At 39.3% G+C, this 22,576-nt stretch overlaps 1 pseudogene; it reads left to right on the forward strand.

Moving 5' to 3' along the window:
- LOC111443848 overlaps positions 1 to 21,194 on the forward strand; it is a 45,593-nt pseudogene extending 24,399 nt beyond the window's left edge.
- Positions 21,195 to 22,576: the final 1,382 nt, after the last annotated feature.

Here is a 22,576-nt window from a genome sequence, read left to right on the forward strand (position 1 = left end):
GGAAGGATAGGACTGCTTTACCAACAGGTTCAGGAGCAGTTAAGTTTGATTCTCTCTATTCTTGAACTGTAAAGGAGAATTCTTCCTTCTTACAGGCAGGAGAGTAAGTTCAATCTGTCGAATTAATCTTGCTTGAGTCTGACAGTGAACGAGAATGAGTGTTCCATTTCATTCACCCATTATATTGGTTGAACAATTCCATTTCCTGATTATTTCGGCTTTCCCTTGTTTACAGTTCTGAAAGTGATTGAGGATAGAGAGAGTTTACAGTCTTTGACTAAATAGGGACAAGCAAGAAAGGAGAAAGAGCAGTTCAAGAGTCAAATCAGTAGGAGAAGTAGGAGAAGTAGGAGAAGGAGTTCTGGGTCAAGCAATGGAATAGCTTTACCGAGTTTAATAATCATCCTCCAGTTTACCTTGTTTACTGTTCAAGTTGTTCAAGAAAGTAAATGAGGTTACAGTTCCATCAGTAATAGGGACAATTAGGCTCGGACAATCAGGCTCGGTCAGGAGAAAGAAGAAATACGATAGGTTCAGATGCAGGAGAGAAGCCGCTCGACCAATAGTTGTAGAGGTTCATGAGCTTCTCTGTCTTTCCTTCCTGCCTGATTCTGGGTTCAGTAACTAATTCATTTACTCTTTATTGTCTTGCTTCAGTCTAATTCTTCTTGAGTTTCGTCTTTCCCTTTATTCAAAAAAGACTGTAAACTCTTCTTGAGTCTTTCACTCAAAGGAGCCGGAGTTCAGGATCTAGAATCTTGAGTCTTTCTTTCCCTTGTTCAAGAGTGAAACATCCATTTCATTTGAACCCAGAGACATCAATCATACAATATGCTTCAATAAAGATGTGAAGAAAATATTGTTGAAATTTTCAAAAGATATTTCAATTCATGCCACATTGAAGAAGAATGAAGTTTCATGTTTTAAATTTTGGGTGGATTACAATTTAGAGTAATTTAGAGTTATTGTATTTCATTAATGTATTTTAAGACTTTTTATTTACTTTAGGTTACAATTACATAATGGTTAATTACGACCATTAAGTATGAATATTACAACTCTTCGAATGCCTTTAATAGTTTCATTTTAAAGCTATATAAAGTCATGTATGTTGTATTTGTAATAGACTTGAAAATATATAGTAAAAGGACTTTTTTTTCAAGTCTCAAAATGAAACTATTAAAGGCATTCCAAGAGTTGTAACATTCATACTTAATGGTCGTAATTAACCATTATGTAATTGTAACCTAAAGTAAATAAAAAGTCTTAAAATACATTAATGAAATACAATAACGCTAAATTGTAATCCACCCAAAATTTAAAACATGAAACTTCATTCTTCTTCAACGTGGCATGAATTGAAATATCTTTTGAAAATTTCAACAATATTTTTTTCACAACTTCATTGAAGCATATTGTATGATTGATGTCTCTGGGTTCATATCACCCTTTTTACCAAGAAAGTAAGTAGACACTAAATAAGAAATGGTCTTTAAAGGCCTTTACTGTTCCATCAGTAGGAGAACGAGGAGAAGGAGGATCCGGAGTCTTTCCTTTCTCTTTGGATTTTACCTCGAGTGAAAGAAGGCCAAGGTTACGAGAATATTCTTTCTATAGGGAAGGTGCTTTACCAAGTTAGTGTTTGAAGGAGAAGATCAAGAAGAAATAGGAAAAGGAGTTCAAGAAAAGAAATAGGAAAAGGAATAGGAGTGAAAGAAGGTGAATGAGTTTACAGAGTGAAATCAGGTTCAGGTTTAGAGGAATAAAGATAAAGAAAGGTTCAGCCAATGAACTTTACCAAGTTGGAGAGGAAAAGGGGCGAACTCGACCGATAGCGAGAGAGAGGAGTGAAGCCGAGCATGTTCCGATTCAATAGTTCAGTGAAAGAAGGATTGAATGAATAAGATAATATAGGTTCAGTAGCAAAGGGAATAGGGGTTCAGGGGAAGGAGTTTACAGTTCAATCCGGTTTTAGAGAAGGAGTTAAGGTTTCGTCTACCTGTTCCGTCTCATTCATTGAGAGTTGAGGATTGACTGACTATTCAGGATCTAGAGTAAAAGGAGTTCAAGCAAGGCAAGCCAGCCAGTTCTATCTCATTCTTGTTTTGTCTTGACTGACAGTTCCGGAGAAGGAATCAAGAGTATTGTTCTTTTACAGTTCAATCAGGGAGAGTCCATTCTGGTTTTGGCTTTCTCCTTATGATTTACTCGAGACTGGAAAGTGAAGATTCAGGGTTTCGGGTCTCATTCATCTCTTTTACCGACTGTAAGAAGGAGAGAAGATGCTCGAACAGCCTTTCTCTTTGTTTACTGTTCGGGGAGAGAGGAGTCAATTCATTAGCTGCCTTACCTCTTGAAATCAAAGACCTATTCTATTTACCTTGTGAAAGACTGAGTGAAAGAAGGAGAATGAATCTTGCTATCGGCCCGAGTGTTTGAGTTCAATGGCCTAAAAAATAAGGAGAGGAGTCAACTCTCATTCATCTTTCTTACAGTCGAGTAAATGAACAAGAACTGAAGGGAAGGTTCAGGTGAAGGAGATTCTCATCCAGCCTATCTATGTTCCAGAATTCAATCACCTAAACAATAAGGAATATCGTCGTTGAGTCGAATGAATAGGAAGGAGTATTTCTCTTTTACAGTTCAAGCAAGCAAGAGGAGCCCGAGCAAGCAAGCAAGCAAGAGGAGCCAGCCCAGTAAGCAATCAAGGAGTTAAGGAGAATGCTTCCTTCATTTCTTCTTTAACCGTAAAGAAAGGATCTTGAATCTTGAGTTGAGGATTAACTGACTATTCACAATCACTAACGGTTATAGAGGGGTAGGATCAGAGAAAGAATAGTTCCACCCTCGCTCGGGAAATGAAAGAAACAATAGATAGAGGTTCATGAGTTTACAGTTCAATCCGTCTCATGAATAAGGAGTGGTTACAGGAGAGTACGTCAGTGAAAGGTGAACAATCACTGACTGTTCAGGATCATTTTGTTTTGCTTTCTTTTACTCTTGCTTGAAGGATTGAATGAATGGCCTCTCTTGTCAGCTAATTCATCTTTCATTTGATTCCCCCCTTCACTGTCAAGTCTCATTAATGTTTCATTCTCTGATTCTTAATGAATAATAGGGAGAGGGAATAGAGGTTCGTTCAGTAGTTCTGTCTCATTCTTCTTTTTCCGGTTCAGTAGCTGATCTTTTTTTCATTCTCTAATTCTTCTTCTGGTTTAGTAGTTCAGTCTCTTTCTTCTCCCTTCTACAGTTACAGTCGGTAAAAGAAAAAGATCAAGACTCCTTATTCATGAGACAAAATAGGAAGGAAAGGAAAGACTCAAACGAAAACCAGGTAGGACTATTCTTCTTTCAGAAGGTAAAGGTAAAGCAAAGCTGCTTCGCTCCCTTCTTGAGCTCAGGCTATTCTTTCACGAGGTGATGTTAAAGGAAAGACGATGAAAGAAGAAGAAATTCAGGAGTTAGCTGCTTGACAGGGAGGAGAGGAAAGATGAAACGAAAGAAGAATTAGACTGATTGAACTCTCTCTGCCTGATTGAACTGTAAACTTAAACAAAGACTCCTTATTCATGATCTCGTTCCTATTCAAACAAGGACTCCTTATTCATGATCTCGTTCCTATTCATTCTCCTCTCTCTCTCTCTGCCTGATTGAACTGTAAACTTAAACAAAGACTCCTTATTCATGATCTCGTTCCTATTCATTCTCCTCTCTCTCTCTCTGCCTGAAGACTCCTTATTCATGATCTCGTTCCTATTCATTCTCCTCTCTCTCTCTCTGCTTGATTGAACTGTAAACTTAAACAAAGACTCCTTATTCATGATCTCGTTCCTATTCATTCTCCTCTCTCTCTCTCTGCCTGAAGACTCCTTATTCATGATCGTTCCTATTCATTCTCCTTATTCATGATCTCGTTCCTATTCATTCTCCTCTCTCTCTCTGCTTGATTGAACTGTAAACTTAAACAAAGACTCCTTATTCATGATCTCGTTCCTATTCATTCTCCTCTCTCTCTCTCTCTGCCTGATTGAACTGTAAACTTAAACAAAGACTCATCTCCTCTCTCTCTCTCTGCCTGAAGACTCCTTATTCATGATCTCGTTCCTATTCATTCTCCTCTCTCTCTCTCTCTGCCTGATTGAACTGTAAACTTAAACAAAGACTCCTTATTCATGATCGTTCCTATTCATTCTCCTTATTCATGATCTCGTTCCTATTCATTCTCCTCTCTCTCTCTCTGCCTGAAGACTCCTTATTCATGATCTCGTTCCTATTCATTCTCCTTTCTCTCTCTCTGCCTGATTGAACTATAAACTTAAACAAAGACTCCTTATTCATGATCTCGTTCCTATTCATTCTCCTCTCTCTCTCTCTCTGCCTGATTGAACTGTAAACTTAAACAAAGACTCCTTATTCATGATCTCGTTCCTATTTATCCTCCTCTCTCTCTCTCTCTCTGCCTGATTGAACTGTAAACTTAAACAAAGACTCCTTATTCATGATCGTTCCTATTCATTCTCCTTATTCATGATCTCGTTCCTATTCATTCTCCTCTCTCTCTCTGCCTGAAGACTCCTTATTCATGATCTCGTTCCTATTCATTCTCCTCTCTCTCTCTCTCTGCCTGATTGAACTGTAAACTTAAACAAAGACTCCTTATTCATGATCTCGTTCCTATTCATTCTCCTCTCTCTCTCTCTTTGCTTGAAGACTCCTTATTCATGATCTCGTTCCTATTCATTCATTCTCCTCTCTCTCTCGTTCCTATTCATTCTCCTCTCTCTCTCTCTGCCTGATTGAACTGTAAACTTTAACAAAGACTCCTTATTCATGATCTCGTTCCTATTCATTCTCCTCTCTCTCTCTCTCTGCCTGATTGAACTGTAAACTTAAACAAAGACTCCTATTCATGATCGTTCCTATTCATTCTCCTTATTCATGATCTCGTTCCTATTCATTCTCCTCTCTCTCTCTCTGCCTGAAGACTCCTTATTCATGATCGTTCCTATTCATTCTCCTTATTCATGATCTCGTTCCTATTCATTCTCCTCTCTCTCTCTCTGCCTGAAGACTCCTTATTCATGATCTCGTTCCTATTCATTCTCCCCTCTCTCTCTCTCTGCCTGATTGAACTGTAAACTTAAACAAAGACTCCTTATCTCTGCCTGATTGAACTGTAAACTTAAACAAAGACTCCTTATTCATGATCTCGTTCCTATTCATTATCCTCTCTCTCTCTCTCTCTGCTTGAAGACTCCTTATTCATGATCTCGTTCCTATTCATTCATTCTCCTCTCTCTCTCTCTCTCTCTCTGCCTGAAGACTCCTTATTCATGATCTCGTTCCTATTCATTCATTCTCCTCTCTCTCTCTGCTTGAAGACTCCTTATTCATGATCTCGTTCCTATTCATTCGTTCTCCTCTCTCTCTCTCTCTCTCTCTCTCTCTCTCTATGCTTGAAGACTCCTTATTCATGATCTCATTCCTATTCATTCATTCTCCTCTCTCTCTCTCTCTCTCTCTGCTCGAAGACTCCTTATTCATGATCTCGTTCCTATTCATTCATTCTCCTCTCTCTCTCTCTCTGCCTGATTGATCTCGTTCCTATTCATTCATTCTCCTCTCTCTCTCTCTCTGCCTGATTGAACTTTAAACTTAAACAAAGACTCCTTATTCATGATCTCGTTCCTATTCATTCTCCTCTCTCTCTCTCTGCCTGAAGACTCCTTATTCATGATCTCGTTCCTATTCATTCTCCTCTCTCTCTCTCTGCCTGATTGAACTGTAAACTTAAACAAAGACTCCTTATTCATGATCTCGTTCCTATTCATTCTCCTCTCTCTCTCTCTGCCTGAAGACTCCTTATTCATGATCTCGTTCCTATTCATTCTCCTCTCTCTCTCTCTGCCTGATTGAACTGTAAATGCACCAACTAGCCCGCCTTCTTTTACAGCTTCGTCCGTAACTGCTCAGAACACATAGCAGATGCAGCCAAAGACTTTTCAATGTTGTTAACAAAAAGCTAATTTTTCTTGGGGTTTCCTTTTTCAAAACAGCGGTTGTACGTTCTTCGCATGTGCATCATGCTTCGACAAGTTTCGCCCTTCTTTTTGCAACTCTATTTTGCTGTGGAGTGTGTTGTGTGAGCAGCTAAACGGATGACGGACCTGAATCACCAAACTCTTGCAACGTGTATTCTCCACCATTGTCGTCAGTCCTCAGGCATCTTTTTCTTTGATTGAGTTCATTTTCCACCCCTCTCTTTAGAATCTTCATCTCATTTCCTTGGCCAGAGCACAGTCTCAACAAAGTAATCATTCTTGAACCCTCTGATTCTTTCTTTCTTCTTTAATGTCTTTTTTCTTTCAATCCTTGAACTGAACTAGTTTTGATCAATCTTTCTTCTGTTTACAGGTCTGAGTTATTTGGGTTTTGTCTTCAACGCCACGAATTGATTGATTTCCCATCAGAGGACTAGAGGAGGCCGTCGGCTTCCGGCAGCAATGCTATCTGAGTATGAGCAGGTTCTGGTGCTTGAAAGGGGCGGTGTTCCGTACGTAAAGCCTAATCTGATGACCCAATCAGTCTTCCTCACCACTCTCATAGAGGTGCTTTCGACTCCCCGGTGCAAGCCTGAACCTCCGAAGACGGCGTCCCCAATGCCCGAGGCCGGGTTCTTGACGGTAGTAGTGCTATCAATGCTGGGTTCTATAGTTGAGCCGATCAATAATTCTACGGAAGGTCAGGGGTGAATCGGGACCTCCGAGTGGTGAACCAGTCCTATGAGTGGGTTGAGAGGGCTATCTTAGGTTAGGCCAGAGTTCAAGAATTGGCAATCGGCAGTCAGAGACGGGCTATTGGAAGCTAGTGTTGATCCCTATAATGGTTTGACTTTGGATCATTCAGTGGGTACCAAGATTGGTGGTTTGACATTCGACAGTTCTGGTCGTAGACACAGTGTTGCTGATCTCCTCACCTATGCAAAAGCTTTGAATATGAGAGTGCAGTCTATGCAAGCTATGCAAGTGTTGAAAGAATTCTTTTAGCCTCTTCTTCGTGGATCAAAGCAATCGGTAATTGGGGTTGTTTTTCGCGACTAAAGAAAGAGGGTCATGCAATGCAAAGGGAGAGGTGATCCTCTGTGCTGGGGCTCTCGGAAGCCCACAGGCTTCCGCTTCTGAGTGGCATTTGACCGAGGCCGTCCCTCTCATCATTGGAAAATCCTCTATCTCATCACTTGCCTTATTTCGGACAGTCCCTCTAGGAGAACCCCCGAATGGCATCTCAATTGTGCCCCCAATCCCATTGGAGCACTCTTTGATACAAGTCGTGGGCATAACCAATTCAGGGACAAGGGCTTACCTTGAAGCAACTTCCAATCTCATACCTTTTGTCTCCCCGGCTCGCTCTCTTTTCATTCGAAACCCAGCTTCACCACTTTATCTCACTATGGCTACCCTGATGGAGAAGATTACTAGTCCACTCTCTATTCACTCCGGTTGCCATCTAAAGATGTCAGAGTTAACCCAATTGTATGGTTCAACTACTTTAGTAATTCGGGTGATGTATGTGGATTGGTGTGTGAATGGCACCTGCTAGATCGGTGATGTACTGAGGAGCCGTTCCATGGAGGATTTCCAATTCAGGGAATGGTTTGTTTGGGGGCCGAGATTGAAGATACGTGGGGCTTGCATTGCCCGTTGATCAATCAAATGATTGGCTGATTGGAGAGTTTTGCCCGCAGTGAGTACTATATGGCACTACCATGGTGGATGCCTTGTGGGCAAGGTAGTTGATCGCAATTTCAGGGTTATTGGGATTGATGCTTTTCGAGTTGTTGATGGTTCGATATTCACTGTATCACCAGGGACCAATGCCCAGTCCCCTATTTTGATGCTTGTATGGTCTTTGTCTTTCTTGTTATCTGAATGCTTCAATCTTTTTGTTGGTTTGTTAGAGTTGACTACTTACCCTGTTGTGCCAAAAGGAACTATAAGCGGACTTTGCTGCAAATTTGTTTGCCATTTACCAGTATTTCCTCTTATGCTTCTGTTTTTGAGTTTCTTCTTCTCCTTTCCCCTTGTGAACACAATCAAATCCGAAAAAATAAGAAATTGGTGATTCTCTCCAATTAAGAAAAAAGATTGAAAAGACCCTCTCGGGTTTCTCTTTCATTTGCCAGTTCCAAATCTGCATTGTCAGTCAACTGCTGCACCATTTTTCTTACAGGATGCCAAGTTAAAGAAGATAAGGCGAGTGAATAAGGTCCGAAACCCAATAAAACATTTATGCTCGTGGCCAGACTAGAAAAAGATGTGGGAGCAATGGCACTCGATCACAAACCCTCTCTTTCCCTTTTGGTAAATTACTTGGTCTTTTTGTCTTCTTCGCCCCTGTCAAGCTCAAGCTGATTAAAAAAACGGATTTGTTTCGGAAAGCGTTCCGCCCCTCAGTCTTGGACATTTTGGTGGGACTTTTCCTGCCCTACATTCCAGTCACGAATCCAAAACTTCTCGCTCCCACTGGCCGGCTCTTCCCTTTGGCTACTCTAAAAAAGGTACTGACACTTCACACCCCATCTCGACGAAAATCAGGAAACGTATTGCAACTACATCAAAAACCGAGAAAAAAAGACGTGAACGACCCCTTTCTTGGAACTAATTTATAGGGGGCAACGTGTGATATATAAAAATAAAGAAGAAGAAAAGATATGCAGCATCCACTTGGGGCTCATAATATCTTTCTCGATGTTTTTTGTATAAGGGATTGATTCTTTCTCGGAAGGGAGCTAGGCAGATTTAGATCGATCTAATCTACTGACTAATTGGTTTAGCTTATCGATGTCCTTGAGTCCAATGAGGATAAAGAGGATGGATGGCCCGGCTTCTTTAGCATTTTATAGGAGTGGAGAATAGTGGGAAAAAGGATGAAGTATTAGCGTTAGCATGAGAGAGCAGAAAATGACACTAAACAAAACAGAAAGAGAAAGGCATAGTGTAGTTAAGGGGGACTCATCACGAGTATTTATTATTATACTCAACGCAAGCATCACTAAGGTCTAATATCTTTCTCCGGCAAAAGTCGAATAACAGAAGTATGAAAAAGAAAGGGGGACCCATGTGAAGCAGACCAGCAACCAGATATTACCAAAGGCAAGAACGGTCCGCACCAGTATGGGAGCAGGGTATTTAGGAGCGCTCGCTTGTGGTGTGTTATTATCAAACTCAAATACATGTATCGGTTTGATCCTGCGCCGTGAAAAGGATTGAGTTTGATCCTGGTCGGTTGTACGCGCATGGCGGTGAAGAAAGCTCAATAAAGACAGACAAACACGATGCAGGACATAGCAGAAATGAGACCGCTGAGCATTTCAGAAAATATATATATATGCTTGACCTTGATCGATGCTTTTTTAGGGGTGACTCACCAACCGACCCAGCAGTGATCGATGACAGAATGGTACGAACAAATCCAATGACTGGGATTTGGTAGTTCTCCATTTTCTTTTCTCTTTACCCCTTTTCCTTATAAATAGGGGTGCAGCTACAGATGCGCAGGGACTTTGCTAAGTTGTTCGACCACATTATATTCCAATTGCCTTTAGAAAAGCATCTGTTTTGTCCATGCTTCCCTTTCTGCTGAGAAAAACATCCGTTTTGTCCTTCCCTTTTCCTTTCTCTCTTCTCCGTATCCTTATTACAAGTGACTTTATCCAGATTGTAGACAGAAGGTAGTTGGTAAGGGATAATGCAGGGTTGTGGTACAGGCAGGGTGAGGAGTTGAATCGGGATTTGAATAAAACCTCTATAAAACATTGAGAATCTAAGAGTTTGACCTACCTGGGCGACAGTATAAAGAAGAGGGAATCCGAGACTATGTGAGACTGGAAAGAAGAGGGAATTCGACCCCAGCTTCGCTCGAAGAATGCGAAGGAACGAGCCTTATCTACGAAGCAAGTTCAGTCAGTGGCGAAATTGTACGCGAGTGTGTAGTTGACCAGTAGTACCATTAACTTAACGCTCTATATCCTTTGCGGCCGCCATTCTAATTCCTTAGCTATTGGAACTATGACTTCCGCTCCCTCCGTAAACTATGCTCGCTGCCTCCCAGGTCTCGTCTCAAGCTGTGGTATAGACGGAGTTTCCTGCCTCCCGTCACAAATACAGACAAAGAAAGAAAGAAAGAAAGGGTAGCTAGTGCCCTTAATCGAATGACTTGAAACACTTCTCCGTAAGAAGCACTATTTGGTTGGTTGCAACCACAACTACTCTTAGTCTAGTCTTGCCCTAGGCTTTTTAGGGATTCCCTAAAACCGGAGCATCTTTTATTTCATCAAAACTAGTTGGGCAACCCCTAAATCTTGAGCCACGTTGCGTTAGTTGAGTCTTGAAACACTTGATGAATGATGAATAAGGAAGGAGAAAGAAAGATCAGAGAAAGAATAGAATAAAACACCTATTTACTGAGTGAAAGAAGTAATAGGAAAGAAAAGGGGAAGGAGCTCTGCAATGAAACCGACAGGGGAGGAGAAGGAGCGAAGCAATGAAACCAACAGGGGAGGTTCAGGAGTGAAGACAAAAACACACAATCTGTTTACAGACAAAGGTGAATAAATAGGAATCGAAAAGAAAAGAGAAAGAGAACGAGTGAAAGAGTGAAAGAAGGGACAAGTGAAGGAGAGAGCAGGTTCCGCTTAAGGTGAAGTAGTGAAGGGAAGTCTCATGAGTTCAGTAGGAGCTTGAGGTTGAGTCTAACAGTTCACTATCATTTATCGAGAGTCTTTCCTTCCTGTTTCGTCTTATTAAAGGGTCAGGAGAAAGAATATGCTTTACCTTGTTCAACCCTCGTGAAAGAGTGAAAGAAGCCGGCCAAGCGAGGGGAAGAGAAAGAATTAATCTTTCATTCAGACTTAAACACTTGATGAATAAGGGATCGGTTCAAGAATAAATAGGTGAAGGAGAGAAGCCAGCTACTTTACCTCGTTCAGTAGTTCAGTCTCATTATAATCTCTCTTTTCGTCAGGTGAAGGAAAGAACAGATGAGAGACCCTACTAAGTCAAGTCCAGGACAGGAGAAGGAATCCTTCTATTCTATTTACCTCATGTTTGAATAGTGAAACCCGAGCTCAATGAAAGAATAAATAGGGTGAAACGACCAACAAAATAGGGAGAAGAGTGAACAATTCTCGAATAGTGAAAGAATAACTCACAATCACTTCCTTCCTTAATGCAATAACTACTGGTAATATTGGTTCAGGATCATGACTCTTTCGTCTTGTCTTCCTGTAAACTCTCATTCTTCTTTCGTCTTTCCTTCCTGTTGAGGAGTTTACTGTGAAAGAAGGGAGAGGTTCATGAGCGAAGTCGGCCGAGGGGCAGGGGCAGGTTCATCAGCTTCTCTTTCCTTCCTGTCTCGTCTCATTGTTCAGGGAGAGGCTCATGAGTTTATAGTGAAAAACCCTAAAAATAGGGGAAGGGAATAAATAGAGGGGCAGGGGCAGGAGCGAGTGAAAGCGGGTTCCATTCCAACCCAGCCAGCCAAGGAGAAGGAGTTCAAGTAAGCAAGAAAGAGGAGTCGAGCCCGAGTGAAAGAGTGTTTGAAGGTTCAGGGGAAGATCAAGAATTAATCGAGAGGATTGACTTTCAACACTTTCAGGTTCAGTAGTGAACGATCATGAATAAGTCGTGTTTACAGTTTCATTCATCGATAGTCTTTCTCCCTTCTTTCTGTTTCCCTTATTTCTTTCTTTTTTCTTTATAACCTGGCCTTTTGAAACCAAGGATACTGAGTCTAACGGGGGAGAAGGATAGATTGGAATGAAGAAAATCAGTCTATGGAAAATTCTATGGGTGCTCGTCCCTGACTACTGTATTGGGAATCACAATCGGCTAGTATAAGAAACTTTCACTTTCACTGCCAAGACTCGTATTTGCCTTTTTCTAGTAATGCCCTTAACTAATTACGGTTAACGGCCCTATATGACCGCGAGCCCAAAGAAGAAAAAGAACGGGCTAAAGCGAGTAGTTAATTGCCCATACAGTGTGAAGGGGGATTGAGGGCAACCTCCTTCATAACCCATGGCCTTTCTTAATGTATAAGGGTGTCACTTGGTTAGCATTTGTATCATCCATGTTGTAGGGTTAGTTTTTCGATAGAGAAAGCTTCTACTCAGACTGAACGCCAACCCTATCTCCATTCATGTGGAAGCAATGTCTTCTAAAATCAAGTTCAAGCGCTTCCTCCTTAAGGCATTAGCATGACCTGGGGGTGAAAGAACACAACGAGGGATTCAGTTGGAAAAGCGACATGGCTTGTAGCTTATTTGGAGACGGGGGGTAGAGTAGGTTTTAGATAGGCGAAGAGTCTTACGAATAATAAGCTCTTTAAGAGAATACTAATTGAGATTGATTCAATACTTCTGATATATGAATATCTTCCATGAATCCATACGAATAAGATAGAAATGCCTATTCACAGCCCCGCTCACCATCCCGTAGCTACATCTCTGCATACCACTCATCTCGTTGCTACCCAGCGATAAGAACCTCTAAAGCCCTGTAGCTACCTATACCTAGATTTTCTTCGTCCTCTTTGTCGCTGTGCTTCCATCTTCTTCGTCTTTCGGCTAATCGGATCTCCATCGACACTTGTGGAATCCCTACGTCCGTCCCCTTGGTTTTTTAGTGAGAATTCTCCTTTTTTTCTTTTGATCAAGCCTTGCAACCCTTCGTCCCGTTCACCTTTCAGTGAAAGCTCCTTTCCTTTTCTTCTAAGCTACGCTGAACCCCTTCCTCTTCTTCGCCTATCGGCCACGCTTGTTCCCCTATAAGATCATCTCTGGTAACTCTTGAACAAGGGCCAATTAGCAGGGCAAGGAAGCACAGAGAGAAGAAATAAGGATGAGCGAGTCGGCTCAGTCGGCAAAAGGCTATCTCATCAGCTCACGAACCATGAACGAACTACTTGATTGAAACCGAGACTGAACGCGAAGCAACTCATCGCCTTACGTCCCCTACGAACCCTTCTTTTTTGAGATGGAATGAGGTTGACGATCAGAATTCAATCCTTGATTGCTATCCTCCCTTACGGGAGCTGAGGGATAAGGAATGTTTCGTCATTACCTATACTTATAAGCCTACCACCCGTCAGCCTCTTCTCCTATCGTCCACGCTGGTTCGTCTATCGGTTCAACTCCGTCTTTCGTCCTCTTCTCTTCGTCACCTAGCTACATTTTCTTTCTCATCTCCTTCGTACTGTTCGCCTACTTTATAAGAGAGTTTCCTTATAAGAGAGTTTCCTTGATCCTCTGGCCGTGTCATTTAGTTAAATGATTCATTTCAGAACATACCTTTCTTTCGCCGTCTCATTTGGTTGTGCACGTATACAAAGGATGGTGTCGTTTCGTCTTGTACACTGGCTGAAGAATGGATAACTTGGTCGTTGCATGCCAAAATCTTTAGCCTAATGCTTATTGGATCCCACATCAGAATTAGGTAGGCCACCAACATAGAAAAGTACAGTGGTCCCGTATACCTTTTCCTCCAAAACCAGGAATTTATGACAAAATAGGATCTTCAGTCGTGACCAATCCCATTCTCCATCATTGTAGGAATCAACCACTTTCTCACCCCTCAAATGCAAGGGAACATCAGGGACCTTTCAGCAATAGAAGTCTTACCAATTCCCAATCAACTTATCATACCAAAAGGAAGGATGTAGAGGCACCATTTCCAACAGGCTTGGAGCAGCCTTGCTTCACTACATTCTTGTTCGAGTAAATACTGGGCCATGTATGAGAAGATGTTGGCTTAAGTAAGGATTGGAGAAAGGAAGAACCTTCTTTTTGACTTGGACCAAGATACCCTATTCCCCTTTGGAGTACTCTTTGCATCGAAATCTCAAATTATCAGAAACTTTGTCCCGTTCGCTATCTATTCTGTAACGACCCGAAAAAAATAATAATAATAATAGTAAGTAAATAATAATTATAAAAAAAAAAAGAAAAAAAAAGTAAAGTATAGACCCTCTTTCCACCTTTCCCAAATATCTCCCCAACACCTCCAACTGCAAAAGGATCTGCAAAAGAAAGGAACAGAACAAAAACAAAAAAATGGCCATTGGGAAGAATGAATGGCTTCACTCCAAGAAGATTTGATAGGAAGGGAAGAGATAGAAAATTTATCAGTAAGTTAGATCTCCTTTTTCTTTTATCTTTTGACAGAGATAGAAAAGTTATCTTAAATCTCCTTTTCAATTATTTAGATTTTTGGATATCGGATCCAAAATCAAAATTGATTGAAAATGGATTTGTGAATTGCATTAAATTGAATCATCATTTTTAGGAAAGAGAAGAAAATCATAATTGATGGATGCATAGGCATTTTTACTGAGGAAAATTAAAATAGATTGAAAATGACTTCTCGAATTAGATAGTCATTTGGGAGAGAGGAGAAAACATAATAGATTGAACATAGGCCGGTTGATAGTAGTTTTTAGGAAAGAGAAGAAAACATAATAGATTGAAAAAGAAAAGAGAAGAAAATAGAATAGAAAATGGCTTCGGTTGATGAGAGTAGTTTTTAGGAAAGAGAAGAAAAAAAAATGAAAATGGCTTATGTTAATTGATAGTCACACTAGAGAGGAGAAAAAACAAAATTGATTGAATATTATTTTATAATTGCATAGTCATTCATATGAAAGATGCATAATCATTCCTATGAAAAAAAAAATAAGACAGGGAGAGGAGAAACAAAAGTGTACAACAGAGAGAAGGAAAATGGAAGATGTGAGAAATTATTATTATTTGTACCAAGAGAATATAATATTATAACAAACCATAGTTGGATTGAATGATTGAAGCACCATGAAATAATATTGACATATTTTCAATTTAAGTTTTACTACCCAACCAAAATTTAGAAACAATGAAAACGTGGAATTCGATTTTTTTTAGATTTTTTTTACTGAGACCGTTTTAGAGCTGTATTTCACATTGTTAGTTGGATTATTAATTAAAATGTGAAATGCTAACGAAAGGTGACGAACGGTTCGATATGAAGCAAACTCTAGCAACCTTTAGAGCAGCTCTCGAGGAACGGGAGCTTACGTTAATTAAATTAGGGAGTAGTTCGGCTAAGGACAACCAGGTAAGTGGCCTTACTATAGGATAGGCTAAAAAAATTGTATGAGTTAGGATGTTGTATGAACTATGTCGTACGATGCGGTATATGAGTTATGATGATGTATCACTTATGATGATGTGTGGGTTATGATACCTGATGATGTGCTCAGTATATATATATATATATATCTATATTTTGATGAATGTCGTACTTGATATGTTTGATGATGCACTTTGTGGTAATATGATGAGTATGATGATTGTGTGATGGTTACCTTAATATGTTGATGTTTTCCATATTGAGCATGCTATATGATGATGAGTGTCATATTGCATCATGTTGTTAGATCGACACACGACACAACCCTAAGAGCGTGAAAATGATATTAATATAAATATCCACGAGTATGTGTTACCTAGAGTAACAAAGAGATGAGACTAGAGGGTTGTGTCAGAAGAGACATTATGATGGATTTAGAGGGACCTCATGCATATTGTATGTTCATAAGCATAGGGCTACTTCCCCTAGAGATGATGAGTGTGGACGCGCACCGTATGATGAGCGCGTATGCGCACAGGTGCGAAAGCACACAGATGAGGGTGTTCATGAGATTCTGCTGACCTCCGGACGTCGCTACAGATTAGCTTGACCAGAGGGTCCAGGGGGTGTGTGAGCGCCCTGGGGATTCACACTCGCATGTGTGAGTCGTGTGTAGGGAAGTACTACACATCCAATTTGTCTGAGACTGGAGGCCACCCCTAAGATGATTAGAGATAGGTCCCTAAATCATGATTGCATGTGTTTGCATTTGCATGGCCCCCTATAGTGGGGCCCCTTACTGAGTATTCTTTGAAATACTCAGGCCGTGTGCCACATAATTTTTCAGGTAAAGGCAAGGCGCACTTGTACGGAGGACGGCGACATCGTGAGCAGAGACTGTGGCACGTGCATAGGGTAGACTCATATTTAAATTTCTAGACTTAAGTTAGAATAGGTTGTTTTGCATTTCGTTGTTTTAAATTATTTTGTATTTGTTTTTGTTTTCTCTACATTTCAGTATTTCATATTTAAACACGTAAGACCATGGCTGTGTTTTCAGAGAAGAAGTTATTTTAAACGTTTTTTTTGAAATTTACGTTATCAATTATGTTCATGTAAGAGTTATATTTCCGCATTATAGATGAGCATGAGACGTTAGTAGCGACTCTGAGTATGTGGAAATTTAAGGTCGTTACATATTCTCTTACTTAAGAGAACATTATTAGATATTGAAAGAATGTTCATAGGCTAGTGGGAAATCCTTCTACCCGCCTCTCCTCCTAAGGTCGGTAATCTCGCATCTATTCATGAAATTGGAAAAGGAGAAATTGCAGTTGAGAGCTAGTTAGTTTCAGGGATCGGTAATTCGATCAAAGCACCTTCTACCTTCCCTTGTTTTAGATTCTAGTCTCGGGGCTTCAATCGGGAATGAAATTGTAAGAAGCCTTGAATCGAATGATCATACATAAAAAGGGTGAATGGGTTGATAGCATACCTGTCTCACATTTACTCAGCGACTCTTCCTACACATCCAACAAGACTGCAGATGGAAATAGGATTACCCGTACCTCTTGATGTCAGTTGGTTTTGGGTAGGGATGGTGTATCGATCAGTGGAGATTCTATACCAAACAAATTCCGCTTTTTCCGATCGAGATTTCCGTGCTATGGGACAACCTGCGCTTAGTGGTCTTACTATTATGGTTATACCTTTCTTCTTCTTCATGGTACCAAAAGAAAAGAGAAAGATGAATCTTCAACGAACTCTAAATCTCCGTGTAGGAAGTTCCTGACTGTATTTAGCACTCAGATCTTAATCGAATGATTGGCCTTTCGTGAACATACGAACTCAGAATTTCCGGCTGATCTTCTTCGAAAGTCTCTTCCACGGTAAATTGATTCAATGGCTTATGAGTTTATAAGCCGAAACCTCAGCCTAAAGAGTTGACTCAACTAGGTAATCTCAGCCAAGGAAGAAAAAGAGAAAAGAAAAGAAGAAGAAAGATTCATTCCCCTTCACCTTTACAACTCGGTTGAACAATTGAATTGCCTGCCCCTCTCCCTACCGGTCGACCTATTTCACCCCTCTACAACTATCAGTCTGTTTGCTCCTGAACCGGAACCGATATTACCAAACAAAGACCTATTCTTCACTGTCAGTCAAGATGAAACAAGAATGAGACAGAACATGACTATTACTTCTTTCACTCTTTTACTCGACTGTAAACACTCCTTATTCAGGATCAAGATCAGTTAAAGAATGAATATTGAGTAGAAGATTGACTTTCAACACTTTCAGGGGCAGGTGAATGAGCAAATCGAGAGTGAAGACTTGAAAGACTTTCAGGTTCAGTAGTTCCGGAGTTTACCTCTTTCCTGACTGTGAAGGAGAAGATCAAGAATGAATAAGGAGTCTAATATGAATCCAACAACTGATCATGTGCATGTACCCGAAGGACCGATTACAAGAAGCAAGGTTAAGAAGATTCAAGAGGCCTATACATTGCATCTTCAAAAGCTAGCTAGTGTACCGGTTGAAACAAAGACTTTTGAGCCCAAAAATCTTTATAGCATTAACATATTAAATCAAGAAGATAATGGAGTGGCTGATATTGGAAAGTAATTAGAAGACTTGCCTTTGGTAGTTAATTACCAATTAAGGAAATTTATTAATGCCTTATTTGGTTCAATTTATATTTGATAGCATTTATTAATAGTTTGTATGAATTGTCTTATATTCTTCAATTTGTATTTAGTAACATTTATTAGCATTTATTAGTGGTTGGTGGCTGAACTTTATTTTGTTAGGGTTATCTTTTGGGCCTATTTAAAGGCATGTAATATTGATGTTTGGATGTTTTTTGGTTGAATACAGACAAAACCTTTGTTTCTTGATACCCTTCTGGTGTTATTCTTTTTCAAACCTTGCTTTAGGTTTGATGTTTAAACCGATTCATTGAATTAGTTTTGATCAAGCTAATTCTGAAGTGAATTTTCTTGGTATCTAAGAGTGACCATCATAGATTCCAAGTTCGATCTAAGAGTCATTCATCTTCTAACCAACTCTTGGTTGGAATCAATCCGTTAAGTTAGCTTTCTCTGTGAGCGTTTTGCAAGGATTCTAGAAGGACCTCTAGCTTTGCAAATTCCAGCATTGTAGGCGTTTATCAGAGTCTTTCCTTAAAGTTGAAGGAGAAAGAATAGATGAGAGACTGAGTGAAAGAGAAGAGCTACTGAATCTATTTACCTTGTTCAAGAGTGAAAGAAGGTGAATGAGTTTACCAGAGAGGAAAATCGTTTTTTATTTGAAGTGAAGAACCTTTACAGGAGAGGAAATTAAGAAGACGCTTTACCTCCGAGTCAAAGAGGAAAGAAAATAAAAAAGAAGAGACCTCCAAGGAGTGAAAGAAGCCGAGGGGCAGGTTCAGTAGTGAAGGAGCGAAGGTGTGAAAGCGACAAGTGAATGAGTTTACAGTTAAAGATTCAAAAGAATAAATAGGTGTAGGAGTGAAAGAAGGAAAAGGGTTTGTTTCGGTTGAGTAAGTAAGGAGAGGATCAAGATCAGTTCAAGAATAAAAGAGCGAAAGAAAGGAGAATAGTTCAACCCTTGTTTACTGTGAAGGGAGAGTCAATTCATTAGCTACTTCACCGCATTCACCTATTTCCTTTGCTGACTATTTAGGGAGAGTCAATTCATTAGCGGCTTTCCCGAGTTCAAGAGTGAAAGAAGGATAAGATCAAGAATTCATCTTTCGTATTTCTCTTTTTCTTTGTCAAATCAGGGGAAGGGGAAGGATTTCATTCTCTTTTCTTTTATTTTGTTTCTGTAAAGGTTCTGGTTCAGGTTCCGAAGGAATATGTTCTTCTTGCACTGTAAAGGGGAATGAATAAGGAAGGAGTCTCCCTTCTTTCTTGAACTGTAAACAAACTCTCATTAATGTTTCGGTTTCGTTCTTTGATTTACTCGACTGTAAAAGGTCATATCGGTTCAAGAAGTAGCTCAGGGAATATCTGATTCTTCTTCTTTCATTCTCTTCTTCAATCAAAGACTGTTAGGTTCTGATATGAACCAAGAGACATCAATCATACAATATATTTCAATGAAGATGTGAAGAAAATGTTGTCAAAATTATCAAAAGATGTTGCAATTCATGCCACATTGAAGAGGAGTGAAGTTTGATGGTTATAAATTTTTGGTGGAATACAATTTAAAGTTATTGTATTTCATTATTGTATTTTAAGACTTTTAATTTAGTTTAGGTTACAGTTACATAATGGTTAATTATGACCATTAAGTATGAATGTTACAACTCTTGGAATGTCTTTAGTAGTTTCATTTTGAGGCTATATAAAGCCATGTATGTTGTATTTGTAAGAAAACTTGAAAAATATAGTAAAAGGAGAATTTGTGCTTTCTTTAGCCAATGGCTAAGTTTCTTTGCAATTCTATGTAGTTTAGGTTGCATGTACAATCATTAAAGCTTGACATGATCAATCTTGCTTGTGGAGTGATTCGAATCTCAAACAAGTCTTCTTGCGTTGAGATATTTGATCAACAAGAATCATTCAAGCTAGACATAATCGATCTTGCTTGTGGAGTGATTCGAATCTCAAACAATATTCTTGCCTTGAGATATTCGATCAACAAGGTAATCCGAATCTTATTCCCCTTGTAGTGATTCTTTATTTTATCAGGTTCAGTCTCATTAATGTTAAGATTCTCCCTATTCTCTTTCGTTAAAGGTTCCACGCAGGGAATATCGTCAAAGAAGAATAGTCTAGTTTACCCTCTTCCATCTGGTGAAGGAATCTTGTTTGAGTCTTCTTCCTTCTTTCTTTTCTTTACTCTCCGGCCCGCCTGTCAAGGAAGATCTGATTCTTCTTCTTCTTGCATTTTCTTCTTCATTCATTTACTCTTTCTTGAACTGTAAAGGAGAATTAAGCTTGAGTCTTCACTCTCATTAATGTTTTGGCTTTCATTCCGAACAAATTACCTCTTCAATGGACCTAAACATAGGGAGATGCATGAACTCTCATTCATTTCAGCAGCTTTACCAAGTGAAAGAGTGAAATCAAGGAAAAAAATAGGGGGAGGACAAATCTTTCTTTCATTTCATATGCTTTTCCCGAGTGAAAAAGTTCAATGGCCTAAGAAATAGGGGGGAGGACAAACAAATCTTGATTGAATTGAATATGCTTTCCTGAGTTCAAGAGTGAAATAAACAAAAAAAATAGGGAGAGGCAAAAAGATCAGTTCAATCAGGTTCCAGTGAAGGTGCAAAGCGAACATGCTTGAATTTGTTTACAGGAGAGTACTAGAGTTTCCTGTGAAAGAATCAAGTGAAGGTTCAGTAGTTCAGGAGAAGGAATCTTGAGTATTCTTCTTCTACATTTCAAGAATAAATTCAGGGAAAAAGGTTCAAGTTTGAGGTCTCTTTCCTTCCTCATTGCCTAAAAAATAGGGGAAAGCATCGATTTTCGAATAAAAGGTCCTTACAGGAAAAGGTTTGAGGTTGAGTCTTTGCTGCTAATTCATTTCTTCTTTCACAGTAAACTAGGATAGGTGATTGAGTTCAGTTCGTTACGTCTCATTAATCACAAAATCTTCCAAGCTATTTTCTGTTTGATATCGAAGAGTTGAGCTTATTTTGAATTTTTGACTCATTACAAAGTCTGAGTCCTTCTATGATGAAGGATGCTATCGATCCATATGACAAAGTCTGCCATGGAATTGTTCCATTATACTTCATCTTCAGACCGTCTTTGATCCTCCTTGAGAAGTGTTTGGTAGTCCATTGACAAAATTCTCTTTCCAGAATTCAAACGAACTGTCTATTCTTATAAGAACTTTGCTGAAATACATGTCTTTGTACCACATGAAATCTCCTAAGGTGGGGCACTTCAGGTTCATGAGTATTTCGGCGGATCTTTCCTGGTATTTCAGAGGGTCGCCAACAAAGAATTCTATAAGGGTGTAGATGAGGGTGTTGACAACATCTTCTACCCTTTCGTGTTGTACTTCGGTCCTGGTTGATAGACCATCTTCTTTGATGATTTGAGTAGTTGGCCTAACGACATAGTGGTTTAATATCTGTTGGCGAGTTGCTTCGTCGAGATATTCTCAATCTTCAGGAAAGGCTGCCCGAACCAAGGGGAACGGCGCAACCGAACCTCGACGAAGAAGACTTTCAAAATTCCTTCGTTGGAGCCATCACCACTTCTCAATATCAAAAATGGTACGCTCTCGTTACCTTCAAAATTTATGATTTCAAAATCACACTAAAAGCTCTCATAGATACTGGAGCCGATCAAAATTGCATTCAAGTAACCTACAAAGTATTTTGAAAAAACTACTAAGGGCCTTAGAGGTGCAAACAACAACAAACTCAAAATTAATTACAAACTATCAAAAGTTCATGTTTGCAATGATGGAATTTGCTTCGTAAATTCCTTCCTTTTAGTAAAGGACTTAGGACAAGAGTTAATCCTAGGTACTCCTTTCATTACTCAATTATATCCTTTTAAAATAACTGAAAAAGGGTTAGAGTCAAAGGCCTTAAGAAAGAAGATAAAATTTAATTTCCTTTCACCCATAAGGGTGAGTGAAATAAATAACCTTCAAAAGAGTACAATTATTCAATTAATAAATGTACAAAATTATAAGGAAAAATAAATTTCTTTTTCAAAGGAAGAAATTTCATTAAAAAGAATAGAAGAACAGATTCAAAATAAAATGGTTCAGTCTAAAATCAAAACTTTACAAACTCAAATAGAAACGGAGATTTGTTCAACTATCCCTAATGCCTTTTGGAATAGGAAGCAACACATAGTTGATCTTCCTTATGTCAAAAACTTCGAGGAGAAAAATATTCCTACGAAGGCCTGACCTATTCAAATGAATAGAGAATTACTAACATTCTGCAAAGCAGAAATCAATGACTTTTGCAGAAGGGTCTTATTAGACCGTCAAAGAGCCCCTGGTCATGTGCGGCTTTTTACGTCAACAACCAAGCAAAGAAGAAACGTGGAGTCCCGTGACTGGTAATAAACTACAAACCCTTAAATAAGGTTTTGGAATGGATTAGATATCCAATTCCAAATAAATCAGATTTAATACAAAGAATTTCAAATGTAAAAGTATTTCCAAAATTTGATATGAAATCTGGATTTGCCAAAATCCAGATTTTGGAAAAAGACAAGTATAAAGCGGCTTTCAATGTCCCTTTCGGACAATACGAATGGAACGTTATGCCATTTGGGCTAAAAAACGCTCAATCCGAATTTCAAAAGATTATGAACGATATTTTCAATCCTTTCTAAGACTTTTCAATTGTTTATATTGACGATGTTCTGATTTTTTCTCAAAACATTGATCAACACTTAAAGCATCTTCAAACATTTTTTACGAAAGTAAAA

Source organism: Cucurbita moschata, unplaced genomic scaffold, assembly GCF_002738365.1.
Source record: "Cucurbita moschata cultivar Rifu unplaced genomic scaffold, Cmos_1.0 Cmo_Scf00006, whole genome shotgun sequence".
In the NCBI taxonomy this organism is placed as follows: Eukaryota; Viridiplantae; Streptophyta; class Magnoliopsida; order Cucurbitales; family Cucurbitaceae; genus Cucurbita; species Cucurbita moschata.